The sequence below is a fragment of the Ranitomeya variabilis genome, chromosome 1 (genome assembly GCF_051348905.1).
Source record: "Ranitomeya variabilis isolate aRanVar5 chromosome 1, aRanVar5.hap1, whole genome shotgun sequence".
Taxonomy (NCBI): domain Eukaryota; kingdom Metazoa; phylum Chordata; class Amphibia; order Anura; family Dendrobatidae; genus Ranitomeya; species Ranitomeya variabilis.
Window position 1 is genome coordinate 1,158,235,927 of NC_135232.1, and position 19,103 is coordinate 1,158,255,029.

At 45.9% G+C, this 19,103-nt stretch overlaps 1 protein-coding gene across 1 annotated transcript in view; it reads left to right on the forward strand.

Moving 5' to 3' along the window:
• Nucleotides 1-16,183: 16,183 nt before the first annotated feature.
• ADAM33 (ADAM metallopeptidase domain 33) overlaps nucleotides 16,184-19,103 on the forward strand; it is a 79,510-nt gene continuing 76,590 nt past the window's right edge. Inside the window, exon 1 of the mRNA XM_077280379.1 lies at nucleotides 16,184-16,310. The gene's annotated coding sequence lies outside the window, so the exon portion shown is untranslated. The remainder of the gene's footprint in view (nucleotides 16,311-19,103) is intronic.

Genomic DNA, 19,103 nt, shown 5'->3' on the forward strand with positions numbered 1-19,103 from the left:
TATGACCGGGTTGTGTTTTTTCAACCAAGAGAGTCCTAAGACTATGGGAGTTGACATACCCTCCAAGACGTAGCATGACAGGGACTCTTCATGACAAGCCCCCATACGCAACTGTATATTGTCTACAACTTGGGTAACCTTCCCCTGGCTGAGTGGGACAGAGTCAATGGCCTGGACGCTTAGGGGTCTCGCTAGCATCCTACTCATCAGGCCATGGGTGTGGACAAAGAGCATCCACCAAATTGACTCCTGCTCCACTGTCCACAAGCACCGATAGATTCTCAGTCACCCCACCAACCACCTCAGCAGGTAAGGCACACTGAGACGAGGAAATACACACACCCTGGTCGCCTCCCTCCACACGACCAGGGGGATGCGGCTTTTTAGATGGTGCAGATACTTTGGCGCGCGCTGGGCAGACATGGATAAAATGACCGGTTTGCCCACAGTAAACACATACCCCCACTCCACAGCGAACCCCAGACAGCCCCGTTTGGGAACCAACTCCTCCCACCTGCATGGGTTCATCCACCTGCCCAGGTGTGTCCTCCTCCCTAGCAAGGACTACAGGGGGCACATTTGGTGTATGCCTCTCCCTCAAGCATCTATCCACCCGGATGGCAAGGGACATGGCGGCCTCCAATGACCTAGGGGTGGCGTACTGCACAAGTGTATCCTGCAACCTTATAGACAAACCCTGCATAAAATGGCTCCTAAGGGCAGGGTCATTCCACTGTGTGTCTGTGGCCCACCTCCTGAACTCCGAGCAGTACTCCTTAGCCGGCTGACCCCCCTGCTTGATCTTATGGAGTTGGGATTCCGCCAGAGAGACGCCATTAGGTATGAGACATGATTACATACAGTAAACCATTGCATATCCGTTATATTTTTTACATATTCCTCACTAAGATTGTTAGTAGTTTGTGTGTGCAAAAATTGGGAGCTGTGTTAAAATAAAGGGTTAAATCACAGAAAAAAACTGGCATGGGCTCCCGCGCAATTTTCTCCCCCAGAGTGGGAAAGCCAGTGACTGAGGGCAGATATTAATAGCCCAGAGAGGGACGGACCATGGTTATTGGGCCTCCACTGCTGAAAACATCTGCCCCCAGCCACCCCAGAAAAGGCACATCTGTAAGTAGCGGTGGGATATGGGGTAATAAGGGTTAATGTCACCTTGCTATTGAAAGGTGACATTAAGCCTGGTCAATAATGGAGAGGTGTTAATAAGACACCTATCCATTATTAATCCAATAGTAATAAATGGTTAGAAATACACACACACATTAAGAATAAAGTATTTTAATGAAATAAATAAACATGGGTTTTTAATATCTTTATTGTACACTCAATCCACCTGAAGACATTCGTTCTTCTAAAAAAAAAGGAAAATAAAAAAGCAACAATATCCCATACCTGTCCGCCGTACAGTCATGTCCCACGCTGTAAATCCATCTGAAGGGGTTAAATACATTTACAACCAGGAGCACTGCTAATGCAGCTGCTCCCGGCTGTAAAAGACTTGGGAATGAATGGAATGCTGTAAAAGACTTGGGAATGAATGGAATGCAGGAAAGCTTCGATGACTTGCGGTGCAGTCATAGAAGCTGCGCCCCCTGGTGGCATAAACTCATATGAACTGTAGCTTGAGAAAATATTCAGAAAAATTCTCACACTACAGTTCATATGAGTTTATGCCACCAGGGGGCGCATCACCGCAAGTCAGCGAAGCTACGTTACCTGAATTCCATTCATTCCCCAGTCTTTTACAGCCAGGGTGGTAGCATTAGCAGAGCTCCTGGTTGTAAATGTATTTAACCCCTTCAGATGGATATACAGCGTGGGACATGACTGAGCGCCAGACAGGTATGGGATATTGTTGCTTTTTTCTTTTTTTTCTTTTACAGAACAAGGGTCTTCAGGTGGCTTGAGCGTACAATAAAGATATTAAAACCCCATGTGTTAATTTATTTCATAAAAATACATTATTCATAATGTGTGTGTGTGTGTGTGTTTTTAGCCCTTTACTACGATTTGATTCATAGTGGATAGGTGTCTTATTGACACCTCTCCATTATAAACAAGGCCTAATGAAACCTCACATTAGCAAGGTGACATTAACCCCTTATTACCCCATATCCCACCGCTACTCGGGAGTGGGAAGAGAGAGTCTAAGTGCCAGAATAGGCGCATCTTACAGACTAGCTGTTTCCAGCCAGCTAACACTCAGCATGCTCATTGCTATCTAATTAACGCTGCTGGTGATTAAACTAAAGTAAATAATGACAACATTCAGTAGCGCTTACGCAGGTGGTAAATTAACTTAAAATGAAGTTAATAGCAATAATAATAATTAAAAATCAGAATAATACTAATACATTTTATTCACAGTGTAAAATCAAAAGCAAACTGGATTCGTGTGGTAATGTGTGGGGACTGTTATGATCCCAGTGGCTGGGGATCACAGGAAATACCAGCTAAGTTAATAGGCAAAGAACAAGCTCTAGGGAGGTGGTAACTGGACTGGCCGCAAATCTGATCCTATCCAAACACACTAAAGGTAGCCGGTGAACGTACCTAAAATCCTGGACGTCACGACGCAGCCTGAGAAACTGACTACCCCTAAAGAGAAAGCAAGACCTCACTTGCCTCAAGAGAAATAACCCCAAAGATATAGGAAGCCCCCAACAAATAATAACGGTGAGGTAAGGAGAAAAGACACACGTAGGAATGAAAACAGATTCAGCAAATGAGGCCCGCTAATACTAGATAGCAGAAAACAGATAGAGAACTGTGCGGTCAGCAAAAAACCCTACCAAAATATCCACGCTGAGAATTCAAGACCCCCACACCAACTAATGGTGTGGGGGGGAGAAACTCAGCCCCCTAGAGCTACCAGCAAGCTAGAAAATCACATATTAGCAAGCTGGACAAGAAACATATTGAACACAGATGATCAAAAAATGAACAAAACGGAAACTTAGCTTCTCTTGAAGAGACTGGTAGCAAGGTAGTCAGAAGGAATCAGAATAGCACTGAATACATTGACAGCAGGCATGGACTGAGAGTCCAAGTGAGCTTAAATAGAAAACCAGCCCACAGATAACGAGACAGCTGATGCCAGTCACAACCTGCAGAAAGACAGCACTCACACAGTACCACTTGTGACCACAAGAGGGAGCCCAGAAATAGAGTTCACAACAGTACCCCCCCCTTGAGGAGGGGTCACCGAACCCTCATCAAGACCCCCAGGGCGATCAGGATGAGCCGCATGGAAGGCACGAACCAAATCGGCCGCATGAACATCAGAGGCGACAACCCAGGAATTATCCTCCTGACCATAGCCCTTCCACTTAACCAAATACTGAAGCCTCCGTCTGGAAATACGAGAATCCAAGATCTTCTCCACCACGTACTCCAATTCGCCCTCAACCAGCACCGTAGCAGGAGGCTCAACAGAAGGAACCACAGGCACCACATACCTCCGCAACAAAGACCTATGGAACACTGTTGTGAATTCGGTTTGTGGGCTCCCCCGGTGGTCTGTTATGGTAGTGTCTCTTATTTGCCTTCCTCCATCTCTGATTACCTGTCGCCACCCTCTTGGGGAGTTTCCTATTTAAGGCTGCTTGGCTGTTAGTCACATGCCGGCCAACAATGTGCTAGTAGCATTCTGTTGCATTCACCTGCCTCAAGTTCCAGTTCAGCTAAGTTGAATTTTGTTTCTTGTTTTGCTATTTTTGTCCAGCTATCTGCAATGTGACTCTTCAGTGCTGGAAGCTCTTGTGGACAGAAAATTACTACTCCAGTGGCATGAGTTGTCACTGGAGTTTAAAGTAATTTCTGGATGGTGTTTTTGAATAGTGATTTTTAGGTCGACCGTGAAGTAACTCTTTCCTGTCCTTCTGCTATCTAGTAAGCGGACCTCACTGTGCTAAATCTGCTGTTCATCCTACGTATGTCATTTCCTCTGAACTCACCGTCAATATCTGTGGGGGCCTACTATCATCTTTTGGGGTTCCTCACTGGAGGTAAGGCAGGCCTGTATATTCCTCTTATAGGGGTAGTTAGATCTCCGGCTGGCGCGTGGTGTCTAGGGCATCGTAGGTACATCCCCCGGCTACTGTAAGTGTTGGGTCAGGTTCAGGTCACGGTCGACCTTAGTTTCCATCACCCGAGAGCTAGTCCGTTTTGCATTTTTTTCCCATGGTCATTGGGGTAACCATAACAGTTTGGCCGGCCCTTAAAAAATCTATGTGTTAAAATATGCACTAAAGTAGGAAGGAGAAGAAAAGGTTTTTTTTTTTTTTTTTTTTTTTTCTGTGTTTGAAAGTGCACCTTAGTTTGATCATTTGTATTCCTTGCTTAAACTGCAGTCTTCAGCCTTTTTTTTTCTCCTCTCCTCTTAACCTCTGAATGCTTGGGTTACACCCATCTGAAACATGGATCCACAGAGTTTAGTTGCGGGTTTGAATAACCTTGCGACAAAAGTACAGAACCTACAAGATTTTGTTATACGTGCTCCAATGTCTGAACCTAAGATTCCTCTGCCTGAATACTTTACCGGAGACAGATCCCGGTTTTTGAGTTTCAGAGAAAATTGCAAATTGTTTTTGTCTCTGAGATCTCACTCTGCTGGTGATCAGACTCAACAAGTTAAAATTGTTATCTCTCTACTGCGTGGCGACCCACAAAGTTGGGCATTTGCATTATCGCCAGGGGATCCTGCGTTGTTAAATGTAGATGCGTTTTTTCAGGCTTTGGGGTTGCTTTATGAAGAACCTAATTTAGAGATTTTGGCTGAGAAAGCCTTGATAGCTCTTTCCCAAGGGCAAGATGAAGCTGAGATATACTGCCAGAAATTCCGTAAATGGTCGGTGCTTACTAAATGGAATGAGTGCGCTTTAGCAGCTAATTTCAGAGAAGGTCTCTCTGATGCCGTGAAGGATGTCATGGTGGGGTTCCCTGTGCCTACAGGTCTGAATGATGCCATGAAATTGGCTATCCAGATTGATCGGCGTTTGCGGGAGCGCAAATCTGTGCACCATATGGCGGGGTCTTCTGAGGAAGAATCTGTGCACCATATGGCGGTATCTTCTGAGCAAAAACCTGTGCACCATATGGCGGTGTCTTCTGAGCAAAGACCTGTGCACCATTTGGCGGTGACCTCTGAAAAGGCATTGGAGCATATGCAATGCGATCGTGTTTTGTCTAGAGGCGAACGTCAAAATTACAGGCGCAAAAATGGATTGTGCTTCTACTGTGGAGATCCAGCTCATGTTATATCAGCATGCTCTAAACGTATAAATAAGGTTGATAAAAAGGTTGATAAATCTTTTTCTACAGGTACCTTGCAGTCAAAATTTCTTTTGTCCGTGACATTGATTTGTACCTTATCATCTGTGACTGTGAATGCTTATGTGGATTCTGGCGCCGCTCTGAGTCTCATGGATTGGTCCTTTGCCAAGCGTTGTGGGTTTGATTTGGAGCCGTTGGAAGTTTCTATTCCCCTGAAGGGTATTGATTCTACACCTTTGGCTAGCAATAAACCACAATATTGGACACAAGTGACTATGCGTCTCACCCCAGACCATCAGGAGATTATTCGTTTCCTTGTATTATATAACCTACATGATGTCTTAGTGCTTGGATTACCATGGTTACAGATTCATAATCCCGTCTTGGACTGGAAATCTATGTCTGTGTTGAGCTGGGGATGTCGGGGTATTCATGGGGATGCACCTTTGGTTCCTATTTCTTCATCTACTCCCTCTGAGATCCCAGCATTTCTGTCAGATTTTTATGATGTCTTTCAAGAGCCTAAAGTTGATTCTCTCCCTCCCCACAGAGAGTGTGACTGCGCTATTGAGTTGATCCCCGGTAGTAAGTTTCCTAAGGGTCGCTTGTTTAATTTGTCTGTACCTGAACATACTGCTATGCGGGAGTATATCAGAGAATCCTTGGAAAAGGGTCATATTCGCCCCTCGTTGTCTCCACTAGGGGCAGGATTTTTCTTTGTAGGTAAAAAGGATGGTTCATTGAGACCTTGTATCGACTATCGACTTTTGAATAAGATTACAGTTAAATACCAGTACCCGTTACCTTTACTGACTGATCTGTTTGCTCGTATAAAGGGGGCTAAGTGGTTCACTAAGATCGATCTACGTGGTGCGTATAATTTGGTGCGGATTAAGCAGGGGGATGAGTGGAAGACCGCATTTAATACGCCTGAAGGCCATTTTGAGTATTTGGTAATGCCTTTCGGTCTCGCAAATGCCCCTTCCGTTTTTCAGTCCTTTATGCACGATATTTTCCGTGAATATCTGGATAAGTTTATGATTGTGTATTTGGATGATATTCTTGTTTTTTCGGAGGACTGGGAATCTCACGTTCAACAGGTCAGGAGAGTTTTTCAGGTTTTGCGAGCTAATTCTCTTTTTGTAAAGGGCTCAAAGTGTAGTTTTGGAGTTCAGAGAATTTCCTTTTTGGGATATATTTTTTCCCCTTCATCTATGGAGATGGACCCTGTCAAGGTCCAGGCTATTTGTGATTGGATGCAACCTACTTCTTTGAAGAGTCTGCAAAAGTTCTTGGGTTTTGCTAATTTCTATCGCCGATTTATAGCGGGGTTTTCTGCTATTGCTAAACCTTTGACTGATTTGACCAAAAAGGGTGCTGATGTTGCTAATTGGTCCTCTGCGGCTGTGGAGGCCTTTCAAGAGCTTAAGCGTCGCTTTTCTTCCGCTCCTGTGTTGCGCCAACCTGATGTGTTACTTCCGTTCCAGGTTGAGGTGGATGCTTCGGAGATCGGAGCAGGTGCAGTTTTGTCGCAGAAAGATCCTGACTGCTCAGTAATGAGACCATGTGCGTTTTTCTCCCGAAAGTTTTCGCCCGCTGAGCGAAATTATGATGTGGGAAATCGCGAACTTCTGGCCATGAAGTGGGCGTTTGAGGAGTGGCGTCATTGGCTTGAGGGTGCTAGACACCAGGTGGTGGTCCTCACTGACCACAAGAATCTGATTTATCTTGAGTCGGCCAGGCGTCTGAATCCTAGACAGGCGCGCTGGTCGTTGTTTTTCTCCCGATTTAACTTTGTGGTGTCATATCTGCCTGGGTCCAAGAATGTGAGGGCGGATGCCCTCTCTAGGAGTTTTGAGCCTGACTCGCCTGGGGATTCCGAACCTACCGGCATCCTGAAGGATGGGGTGATATTGTCAGCTGTCTCCCCAGACCTGCGGCGTTCTTTGCAGGAGTTTCAGGTGGATAGGCCTGATCGCTGTCCGCCTGGTAGACTGTTTGTCCCTGATGATTGGACCAGTAGAGTTATCTCGGAGGTTCATTCTTCCGCGTTGACAGGTCATCCTGGAATTTTTGGCACCAGGGATTTGGTGTCTAGGTCCTTCTGGTGGCCTTCTTTGTCTCGAGATGTGCGCATGTTTGTGCAGTCTTGTGATGTTTGTGCTCGGGCCAAGCCCTGCTGTTCTAGGGCCAGTGGGTTGTTGTTGCCCTTGCCTATTCCTAAGAGGCCTTGGACGCACATCTCTATGGACTTTATTTCTGACCTTCCGGTTTCTCGTAGGATGTCTGTCATCTGGGTGATTTGTGACCGTTTTTCCAAGATGGTTCATTTGGTACCTTTACCCAAATTGCCCTCCTCCTCTGAGTTGGTTCCTCTATTTTTTCAGAATGTGGTGCGTTTGCATGGTATTCCTGAGAATATAGTGTCTGACAGGGGTACTCAGTTTGTGTCTAGATTTTGGCGGACGTTCTGTGCCAGGATGGGTATCGATTTGTCTTTTTCGTCTGCATTCCATCCTCAGACTAATGGCCAGACTGAGCGTACTAATCAGACCTTGGAGACTTACTTGAGGTGTTTTGTGTCCGCTGATCAGGATGATTGGCTTGACTTTTTGCCATTGGCAGAGTTTGCCCTTAACAATCGGGCTAGTTCTGCCACTTTGGTTTCTCCATTTTTTTGTAATTCAGGGTTTCACCCTCGGTTTTCGTCCGGTCAATTGGAGTCTTCGGATTGTCCTGGAGTGGATGCTGTGGTTGATAGGATGCATCAGATTTGGGGACAGGTTGTGGACAATCTGAAGTTGTCCCAGGAGAAGACTCAACAGTTCACTAATCGTCATCGGCGTATTGGTCCTCGTCTTTGTGTTGGGGACCTGGTGTGGCTGTCTTCTCGATTTGTTCCTATGAAGGTCTCGTCTCCTAAGTTTAAGCCTCGGTTTATCGGCCCTTATAGGATTCTGGAGGTTCTTAATCCTGTGTCCTTTCGTTTGGACCTCCCAGCATCTTTTAATATCCATAATGTTTTCCATCGGTCATTATTGCGGAGGTATGAGGTACCGGTTGTTCCTTCTGCTGATCCACCTGCTCCTGTGTTGGTTGAGGGTGAATTGGAGTATGTGGTGGAAAAGATCTTGGACTCCCGTGTTTCCAGACGGAAACTTCAGTATCTGGTTAAGTGGAAAGGTTATGGCCAGGAGGATAATTCTTGGGTGACAGCATCCGATGTTCATGCTCCCGATTTGGTTCGTGCATTTCATAGTGCTCATCCAGGTCGCCCTGGTGGTTCTGGTGAGGGTTCGGTGCCCCCTCCTTAAGGGGGGGGTACTGTTGTGAATTCGGTTTGTGGGCTCCCCCGGTGGTCTGTTATGGTAGTGTCTCTTATTTGCCTTCCTCCATCTCTGATTACCTGTCGCCACCCTCTTGGGGAGTTTCCTATTTAAGGCTGCTTGGCTGTTAGTCACATGCCGGCCAACAATGTGCTAGTAGCATTCTGTTGCATTCACCTGCCTCAAGTTCCAGTTCAGCTAAGTTGAATTTTGTTTCTTGTTTTGCTATTTTTGTCCAGCTATCTGCAATGTGACTCTTCAGTGCTGGAAGCTCTTGTGGACAGAAAATTACTACTCCAGTGGCATGAGTTGTCACTGGAGTTTAAAGTAATTTCTGGATGGTGTTTTTGAATAGTGATTTTTAGGTCGACCGTGAAGTAACTCTTTCCTGTCCTTCTGCTATCTAGTAAGCGGACCTCACTGTGCTAAATCTGCTGTTCATCCTACGTATGTCATTTCCTCTGAACTCACCGTCAATATCTGTGGGGGCCTACTATCATCTTTTGGGGTTCCTCACTGGAGGTAAGGCAGGCCTGTATATTCCTCTTATAGGGGTAGTTAGATCTCCGGCTGGCGCGTGGTGTCTAGGGCATCGTAGGTACATCCCCCGGCTACTGTAAGTGTTGGGTCAGGTTCAGGTCACGGTCGACCTTAGTTTCCATCACCCGAGAGCTAGTCCGTTTTGCATTTTTTTCCCATGGTCATTGGGGTAACCATAACAGAACACATTATGAATGGCAAACGATGCTGGGAGGTCCAAACGAAAAGACACCGGGTTAGGGATTTCCAAAATCTTACAAGGACCGATGAAGCGAGGCTTGAATTTAGGAGAGGAAACCTTCATAGGAACATACCGAGAAGACAGCCATACTAAATCCCCAACACGAAGTCGGGGACCAACACCGCGACGGCGGTTGGCAAAGCGCTGAGCCTTCTCCTGTGACAACTTCAAATTGTCCACCACATGGTTCCAAATCTGCTGCAACCTATCCACCACAGAATCCACCCCAGGACAGTCAGAAGGCTCAACCTGACCTCGAGGAAAAACGAGGATGAAAACCAGAATTGCAGAAAAAAGGCGAAACCAAAGTAGCAGAACTAGCCCGATTATTAAGGGCAAACTCGGCCAATGGCGAAAAAGTCACCCAATCATCCTGATCAGCAGAAACAAAACATCTTAAATAAGTTTCCATTGTCAGATTAGTTCGCTCGGTTTGGCCATTCGTCTGAGGATGGAAGGCCGACGAAAAAGACAAATCAATGCCCATCTGAGCACAAAAAATCCGCCAAAATCTGGACACAAACTGGGATCCTCTGTCAGACACAATATTTTCAGGGATGCCGTGCAAGCGAACCACATTCTGAAAAAATAAAGGAACCAAATCGGAAGAGGAAAGCAACTTAGGCAAGGGCACCAAATGGACCATTTTGGAAAAACGATCACACACCACCCAGATGACAGACATTCTCTGAGATACTGGAAGATCTGAAATAAAATCCATGGAAATGTGCGTCCAAGGCCTCTTCGGGACAGGCAAAGGCAAAAGCAAACCGCTGGCACGAGAACAGCAAGGCTTAGCCCGAGCACAAATCCCACAGGACTGCACAAAGGAACGCACATCCCGTGACAAGGAAGGCCACCAGAAGGACCTAGCCACCAAATCTCTGGTACCAAAAATCCCAGGATGACCTGCCAACACCGAAGAATGAACCTCGGAAATAACTCTGCTGGTCCATCTATCTGGGACAAACAGTCTCTCTGGTGGGCAACGGTCAGGTCTATCAGCCTGAAATTTCTGCAGCACTCGTCGCAAATCTGGGGAAATGGCAGACAAAATCACTCCCTCTCTGAGAATACCAGCCGGCTCTAAAACTCCCGGAGAGTCAGGCACAAAACTCCTAGAAAGGGCATCAGCCTTCACGTTCTTCGAACCAGGCAGGTACGAGACCACGAAATCAAAACGGGAGAAAAACAACGACCAGCGAGCCTATCTAGGATTCAGACACTTGGCAGACTCGAGATAAATCAGATTTTTGTGATCAGTCAAGACCACCACACGATGCCTAGATCCCTCGAGCCAATGTCGCCACTCCTCAAATGCCCACTTCATAGCCAACAACTCCCGATTACCAACATCATAATTCCGCTCGGCAGGCGAAAACTTTCTTGAAAAGAAGGCACAAGGCTTCATCACAGAGCCATCAGAGCTTCTCTGCGACAAAACAGCCCCTGCTCCAATCTCAGAAGCATCCACCTCGACCTGGAAAGGAAGAGAGATATCAGGCTGACATAAGACTGGAGCTGAAGAAAACCGGCGCTTCAGCTCCCGAAAGGCTTCCACTGCCGCAGGAGACCAATTAGTCACATCAGAACCTTTCTTGGTCAAATCCGTCAAGGGCTTAACCACGCCAGAAAAATTAGCGATGAAGCGACGGTAAAAATTAGCAAAACCCAAGAACTTCTGAAGACTCTTAACAGATGTAGGCTGAGTCCAGTCATGAATAGCCCGGACCTTGACTGGGTCCATCTCAATAGTAGAAGGAGAAAAAATAAAACCCAAAAAGGAAACCTTCTGTACTCAGAAGAGACATTTTGAGCCCTTCACAAATAAAGCATTAGCACGCAGGACCTGAAACACCATCCTGACCTGCTTCATATGGGACTCCCAATCATCAGAAAAGACCAAAATGTCATCCAGATACACAATCATAAATTTATCCAGATATTCTCGGAAAATGTCATGCATAAAGGACTGAAACACAGAAGAAGCATTAGAGAGTCCAAAAGGCATCACCAAGTACTCAAAATGGCCTTCGGGCTTATTAAATGCTGTTTTCCATTCGTCCCCCTGCTTGATACGCACAAGGTTATACGCACCACGAAGATCTATCTTGGTGAACCAACTGGATCCCTTAATCCGAGCAAACAGATCAGACAATAATGGCAAAGGATACTGAAATTTGACCGTGATTTTATTTAGAAGACGATAATCTATACAAGGTCTCAGAGAACCATCCTTCTTGGCCACAAAAAAAAATCCTGCACCAAGAGGGGAGGAGGATGGGCGAATATGTCCCTTCGCCAAAGACTCCTTTATATAACTCCGCATCGCGGCATGTTCTGGTATAGACAAATTAAAAAGTCGTCCCTTAGGGAACTTACTGCCAGGAATCAAATTTATAGCACAATCACAATCCCTATGAGGAGGCAGGGCACCGGATCTGGGCTCATCAAATACATCCTGGTAGTCCGACAAAAACTCAGGGACCTCAGAAGGAGTGGAAGAAGCAATTGACACCAAAGGGACATCGCCATGAATCCCCTGACAACCCCAACTTGACACAGACATAGCTTTCCAATCCAGAACTGGATTATGGGCCTGCAACCATGGCAGACCCAACACGACAACATCATGCAAATTATGCAGCACAAGAAAGCGAATCACCTCCTGATGTACAGGAGTCATGCACATGGTCACTTGAGTCCAATACTGAGGCTTATTCTCAGCCAATGGCGTAGCATCTATTCCCCTCAGTGGAATAGGAAATTCCAAAGGCTCCAGAACAAAACCACAGCGCCTGGCAAACGACAAATCCATAAGACTCAGGGCAGCACCTGAATCCACAAAAGCCATAACCGAGTAGGATGACAAAGAACAGATTAAAGTAACAGACAAAATGAACTTAGGCTGTATGGTACCAATGGTGACAGGTTTAGCGATTTTTTTTAAGCGCTTAGAGCATGCTGAGATAACATGAGTAGAATCACCACAGTAAAAGCACAACCCATTTTGACGTCTATGATTTTGTCGCTCAATTCTAGTCAGAATTCTGTCACATTGCATAGACTCAGGTCTCTGTTCAGAGAACACCGCCAGAGGATGCGCAGATTTGCGCTCCCACAAACGCCGATCAATCTGAATGGCCAAAGCCATTGAATCACTCAGACTTGCAGGCGTGGGGAACCTCACCATAACATTCTTAATGGCTTCAGAAAGACCCTCTCTGAAATTTGCAGCCAGGGCACACTCATTCCATTGAGTAATTCCGAAATTTTTGACAGTACACCTCAGCTTCATCCTGACCTTGAGAGATAGCCAGCAATGCCTTTTCTGCCTGGTTCTCAAGATTAGGTTCCTCATAAAGCAGTCCAAGCGCCAGAAAAAATGCATCTACATTAAGCAATGCAGGATCTCCTGGCGCCAGAGAGAAGGCCCAATCTTGAGGGTCGCCACGCAACAAGGAGATAACAATTTTAACTTGCTGAGCGGAATCACCAGAGGAACGAGGTCTCAAAGCTAGAAACAATTTACAATTATTCCTAAAATTCAGAAACCTAGATCTATCTCCAGAAAACAACTCAGGAATAGGTATCTTTGGCTCAGACATAGGGCTATGAACAACAAAAGCCTGAATATTTTGCACCCTTGCAGCAAGATGATCCACACTAGAAGTCAGACTCTGAATATCCATGTCTGCAGCTGAGCTCAAAACCACCCAGAGATTAAGGGGATGAGAGAAGCTGGACAGACTGCAGCAAAGGAGGAAAAAAAAAAAATTGTACTCAGGACTTCTTTTATCCCACTTCATGCGATGCATTAAACACTTTTTTGGCCTGCTGTACTGTTATGATCCCAGTGGCTGGGGATCACAGGAAATACCAGCTAAGTTAATAGGCAAAGAACAAGCTCTAGGGAGGTGGTAACTGGACTGGCCGCAAATCTGATCCTATCCAGACACACTAAAGGTAGCCGGTGAACGTACCTAAAATTCTGGACGTCACGACGCAGCCTGAGAAACTGACTACCCCTAAAGAGAAAGCAAGACCTCACTTGCCTCAAGAGAAATGACCCCAAAGATATAGGAAGCCCCCAACAAATAATAACGGTGACGTAAGGAGAAAAGACACACGTAGGAATGAAAACAGATTCAGCAAATGAGGCCCGCTAATACTAGATAGCAGAAAACAGATAGAGAACTGTGCGGTCAGCAAAAAACCCTACCAAAATATCCACGCTGAGAATTCAAGACCCCCACACCAACTAACGGTGTGGGGGGGGGGGAAATTCAGCCCCCTAGAGCTACCAGCAAGCTGGGAAATCACATATTAGCAAGCTGGACAAGAAACATATTGAACACAAATGATCAAAAAATGAACAAAACGGAAACTTAGCTTCTCTTGAAGAGACTGGTAGCAAGGTAGTCAGAAGGAATCAGAATAGCACTGAATACATTGACAGCAGGCATGGACTGAGAGTCCAAGTGAGCTTAAATAGAAAACCAGCCCACAGATAACGAGACAGCTGATGCCAGTCACAACCTGCAGAAAGACAGCACTCACACAGTACCACTTGTGACCACAGGAGGGAGCCCAGAAATAGAGTTCACAACAGGGGACGGAGCCTCGTGTGGTAATGTGTGAGGACGGAGCCTCGTGTGGTAATGTGTGGGGACGCAGCCTCATGTGGTAATGTGTGGGGACGCAGCCTCATGTGGTAATGTGTGAGGACGGAGCCTCGTGTGGTAATGTGGGGGGACGGAGCCTCGTGTGGTAATGTGGGGGGACGGAGCCTCATGTGGTAATGTGTGGGGATGGAGCCTCGTGTGGTAATGTGTGGGGATGGAGCCTCGTGTGGTAATGTGTGGGGACGGAGCCTCGTATGGTAATGTGTGGGGACGGAGCCTCGTGTGGTAATGTGTGGGGACGGAGCCTCATGTGGTAATGTGTGGGGACGGAGCCTCGTGTGGTAATGTGTGGGGACGGAGCCTCGTATGGTAATGTGTGGGGACGGAGCCTCGTGTGGTAATGTGTGGGGACGGAGCCTCGTATGGTAATATGGAGGGACGGAGCCTCGTATGGTAATGTGTGGGGACGGAGCCTCATGTGGTAATGTGTGGGGACGCAGCCTCGTGTGGTAATGTTTGGGGACGGAGCCTCGTGTGGTAATGTGTGGGGACAGAGCCTTGTGTGGTAATGTGTGGGGACGCAGCCTCGTGTGGTAATGTGTGGGGACAGAGCCTTGTGTGGTAATGTGTGGGGACAGAGCCTTTTGTGGTAATGTGTGGGGACAGAGCCTTGTGTGGTAATGTGTGGGAACGCAGCCTTGTGTGGTAATGTGTGGGGACAGAGCCTTGTGTGGTAATGTGTGGGGACAGAGCCTTGTGTGGTAATGTGTGGGGACGCAGCCTCGTGTGGTAATGTGTGGGGACAGAGCCTTGTGTGGTAATGTGTGGGGACAGAGCCTTTTGTGGTAATGTGTGGGGACAGAGCCTTGTGTGGTAATGTGTGGGAACGCAGCCTTGTGTGGTAATGTGTGGGGACGGAGCCTCATGTGGTAATGTGTGAGGACGGAGCCTCGAGTCGTGTGGTAATTTTTTCCGTGATTTAACCCTTTATTTTAACACCTACAGCTCCCAAATTTTGCACAAACTACTAACATTATTAGTGAGGGATAATAATAATAATTTTTATTTATATAGCGCCAACATATTCCGCAGCGCTTTACAAATTAAGGGGATATATAAAAATATAAGGGATATGAAATGGTTTATTGTATGTAACCATGTGTCATATCCTGTCGGGTTTGGTAAGGAGAGAGCAAAAGCCGACAATTGAATTACCGGCTTTTCTGCTATCTAGCGCTATATTAAATATAAATAAATATATATATGTATATACGTGTGTGTCTCACTGACACACATATATATATATATATATATATATATATATATATATATATATATATATATATATATACCTATTCTATGTGTAGACATTTATTCTACCTATTCTATTCTAACCTGTCAGTGTGATGTTACTGTACACCGCACTGAATTACCGGCTTTTCTATAGGACACCGCTGCGTATTTCTCGCAAGTCACATGTGTGTTCCATGTGCAATCCGTATTTTTCTCGCTCCCATAGACTGTCATTGGCGTATTTTTGGAGGAATACGCTGACAATCACAGCATGCTGCTATTTTCTACGGCCATAAAATACGGCTGAGAAATATACGGCTGATGTGAGCTGCCCCATAGAGAAACATTGGTCTGTGTGCAATGCGTTGTTTTTGCGCCTCTCCCTCGTCCGTCGTGATCCAAAAATGGATCGTGACAGGTGGTCTCCCTCAATGAACTGCGGAATCTATGGCCCTGGCAAGCCCCCACTTGCAGCCTGCACTGGAGTAAGGCCCTCACAACACAAGTCCAAACACTTTGCCAAGACCCTCTCTATTTTTTCGCCAGGACGTAAAAGGAGACGATTTCTTTGCCCGCGGTTACCACCCAGCACCGCGTTACAGAAGCGTAGGACGATGGTGAAGTCATGCATTATGATATATGATGAGGTAACACATATGTAGGTGTAACACCATGTAGAACAATGATGAAGTTATTGGACCTACGATGACGATGTCACCTCACGCAGTATGACTTTATGACTTATAATGAGGTCACACATATGTAGGTGTCACCCTACATACCACTATGATGTCACATTCAAAGATGGATTTGTTACATCAAGTTCTATATGGTGATGTCACACTACAGTCATGTATGATGAAGGTCTCTGAAGCTTCAGGAAGCTTTTCCATGGACAGTGAGGGCCTGAAGTCTGGTGCGCTCCTCCCCTCCCCATTATCACTGGGTTTGGATTGCTGCTTGGGGATGATTTACCTGCTAGTGATTCAGGTTTTGCATTTTGTCTCTTATTTATGTAACACCAGGTATTCAGGTCAAAGATAGGATCAGTAAATGCTTCAGTTCTTGCTGGAGGGTCCTCAGTTTGGGGTCCTGCCCTCAGGAGGAAACTTAACATTTGCACAGTCCTGCTGTCCTGACATGTTGGAGTCATAACTCACAAGATCCTGTAGATAATGGATGAGGAGCTGCGTCAGCAGGCCACCGGATCAATCATATATACTGACCATAAGTAACTCGGTCATCAGTGGAATAATGCCCTGTGTATCTCCAAACTGGTGATCCATGCTCAGAGGGCACATCAATGCGACCACCTCGAGCAGGAGGTGCCACCAGATGTTGTTAAACAGGCTTAGATTGTAGCTCCATGGAACAAGGTCAGACATTTACCAAAGACCTGCGTTGGTGCTATGTACAGTGGGGTGTGATAATCTGGGCACATCCCCACATGGAGACTCCTCACCATAGAATTGTGGATGGGTTAACTGTTTATTTAGCTATTTTGCACCATAAATCATTTGGCGATTCCCTGACCGCTTCCCCCTCACATTGAATTAATTATTATTATTATTTATTTATATAGCACCATTAATTCCATGGTTCTGTACATGAGAAAGGAGTTATGTACAAAGTTATATATATCGTTTACAATAAACATATTTACGATGACACACTGGTACAGAGGGGAGAGGACCCTGTCCTTGCGGACTTACATTCTACAGGATGGTGGGGAAGAGACAGAAAGTCAGTGGTACAGCAGCTCTGGTGGTGGTGAGGCAGCAGCTCGGGTGGTGGTGAGGCGGCAGAATGGTTATTGCAGGCTGTAGGCTTTCCTGAAGAGATGGGTTTTCAGGTTCCATCTGAAGGATCCGAGGGTGGTGGGTAATCGGACGTGTTGAGACGAGGAATTCCAGAGGATGGAGGATATTCGGGAGAAATCTTGGAGGCGATTGTGTGAGGAACGAATAAGTGTGGAGGAGAGTAGGAGGTCTTGGGATGATCGGAGATTACGTGAGGGAAGATAGTGGGAGATTAGTTCAGAGATATAGGGAGGGTTACAGGTTGTAGATGGCTTTGTAGATCAGTGTTAGTAGTTTGAACTGGATTCCTTGGGGAATTGGGAGCCAGTGGAGGGATTTGCAGAGGGGAGTAGCGAGGAGAGAGGTGGATTAGGCGAGCAGCAGAGTTGAGGACAGACTGGAGTGGTGCAAGAGAGTTAGCGGGGAGGCCACAGAGGAGGGTGTTTAAGTAATCGAGGCAGGAGATGATGAGGGCATGCACAAGAGTTTTAGTAGATTGAGGGCTGAGGAAGGGACGGATTCTGGAAATATTTTTGAGTTGAGTTGGAGTTTGCTGTTGAGGTGCAAAGAAAAGATCAGAAAGAGATCAGACATTTCACACATGACAGTCAGAGCAGGTAAAGGCTGGCATGTCCTCGAGAATGTCACATCTCACAAATCTTGACCCCACAGGTGTCTACATGGTGGCAGGTAATTGTCTCGTGTCATGTAGACAAGCAGAGTAACAGGATGCAGAGCAGATGAAGCCATATGTCATATTAGTAGATGTACAATGAGCAAAGGTAGCCATAGTGAACCAAAGTTGGGACCTTTGAAGAGCCGCCATCAAGAAAGAAGAGACTCTAGTAGTTGTCCAGTCCTCTCTTGGGCAACTGAAGTGGGGACCACCCACGAATCACCATGTAGTAAGAGGAGCCTTCAATGGCTGTCCAGGTTTCTCTCCATCAACCAAGGTGGGGACCGCTCATGAGCCACCATCCAGTAAGAGAAGACTCCAGTGATTGTTCAGACCTCTCTTGGGCAACCAGGGTTCCTCCATCCAAGTCACATCCCTCTGCTGGTTCACAAGGAGCTGAACAGAGCTTAGCTGTTCGTATACATGGGCACAACAATGGGCTGTGTAAATCAGAAATTGTGGTTAATTTATTTCCATGATCAGTGGGAATAATACCTGCAGTGACACGGTGGAAGATTAAAGAGCAGGTGCATCAATATCCATAAATTCATCTCATCGGATGAATCGGCCTAAACTCTGGACCCTGAGTGGTAGAAACCAAGGAATATAAAGCATTACCATTACCACCAAGCAAAACCATGGATTATTATTTTTTTATTTATTATGCTTTGCTTATATAGCGCTATCATATTCCACAGCCCTTTACATACATAATCATCAGTGTCCCCACTGGGACTCACAATTTAGATCCCCTATAAGTATATCTTTGGAATGTGGGAGGAAACCCACACAAACACGGGGAGAACATACAAACTACTTGCAGATGTTGTCCTTGGTGGTATTTGAACACAGGACTCCAGCTCTGCAGAGCAACAGTACTAACCACTGAGCCACCGTGCTGGATGGATCTCATATGGATGGATTTTCTCTGCCACCACTACCACCAGTTCATCCTTAGCTGGAAACATCTAAACTTTTCCGCAATACAGCAAGTGGAGGTCTCTCTTAATAATTGTCTATGATACCAGAATCAACCAGATGGAAAAAATCATTGTGAGGATACACGTATCAGTGCCTGATCCCATGGTATATGTATGTATGGTCATATGAAGGACATGATCACTGAAGTAGCCATTGTTTCATGAGTAGTTTTTCATCATTGGTCATGTAGGACATCATTATTAGTCTTGTGTAGGACATCATCATTAGTCATATATAGAACATCAACATTGGTCCATGAATTGGGCATCACAGGAACATGAGTTGGTAATCATCATTGACAAGATGTACGACATCATCATTGGTCAT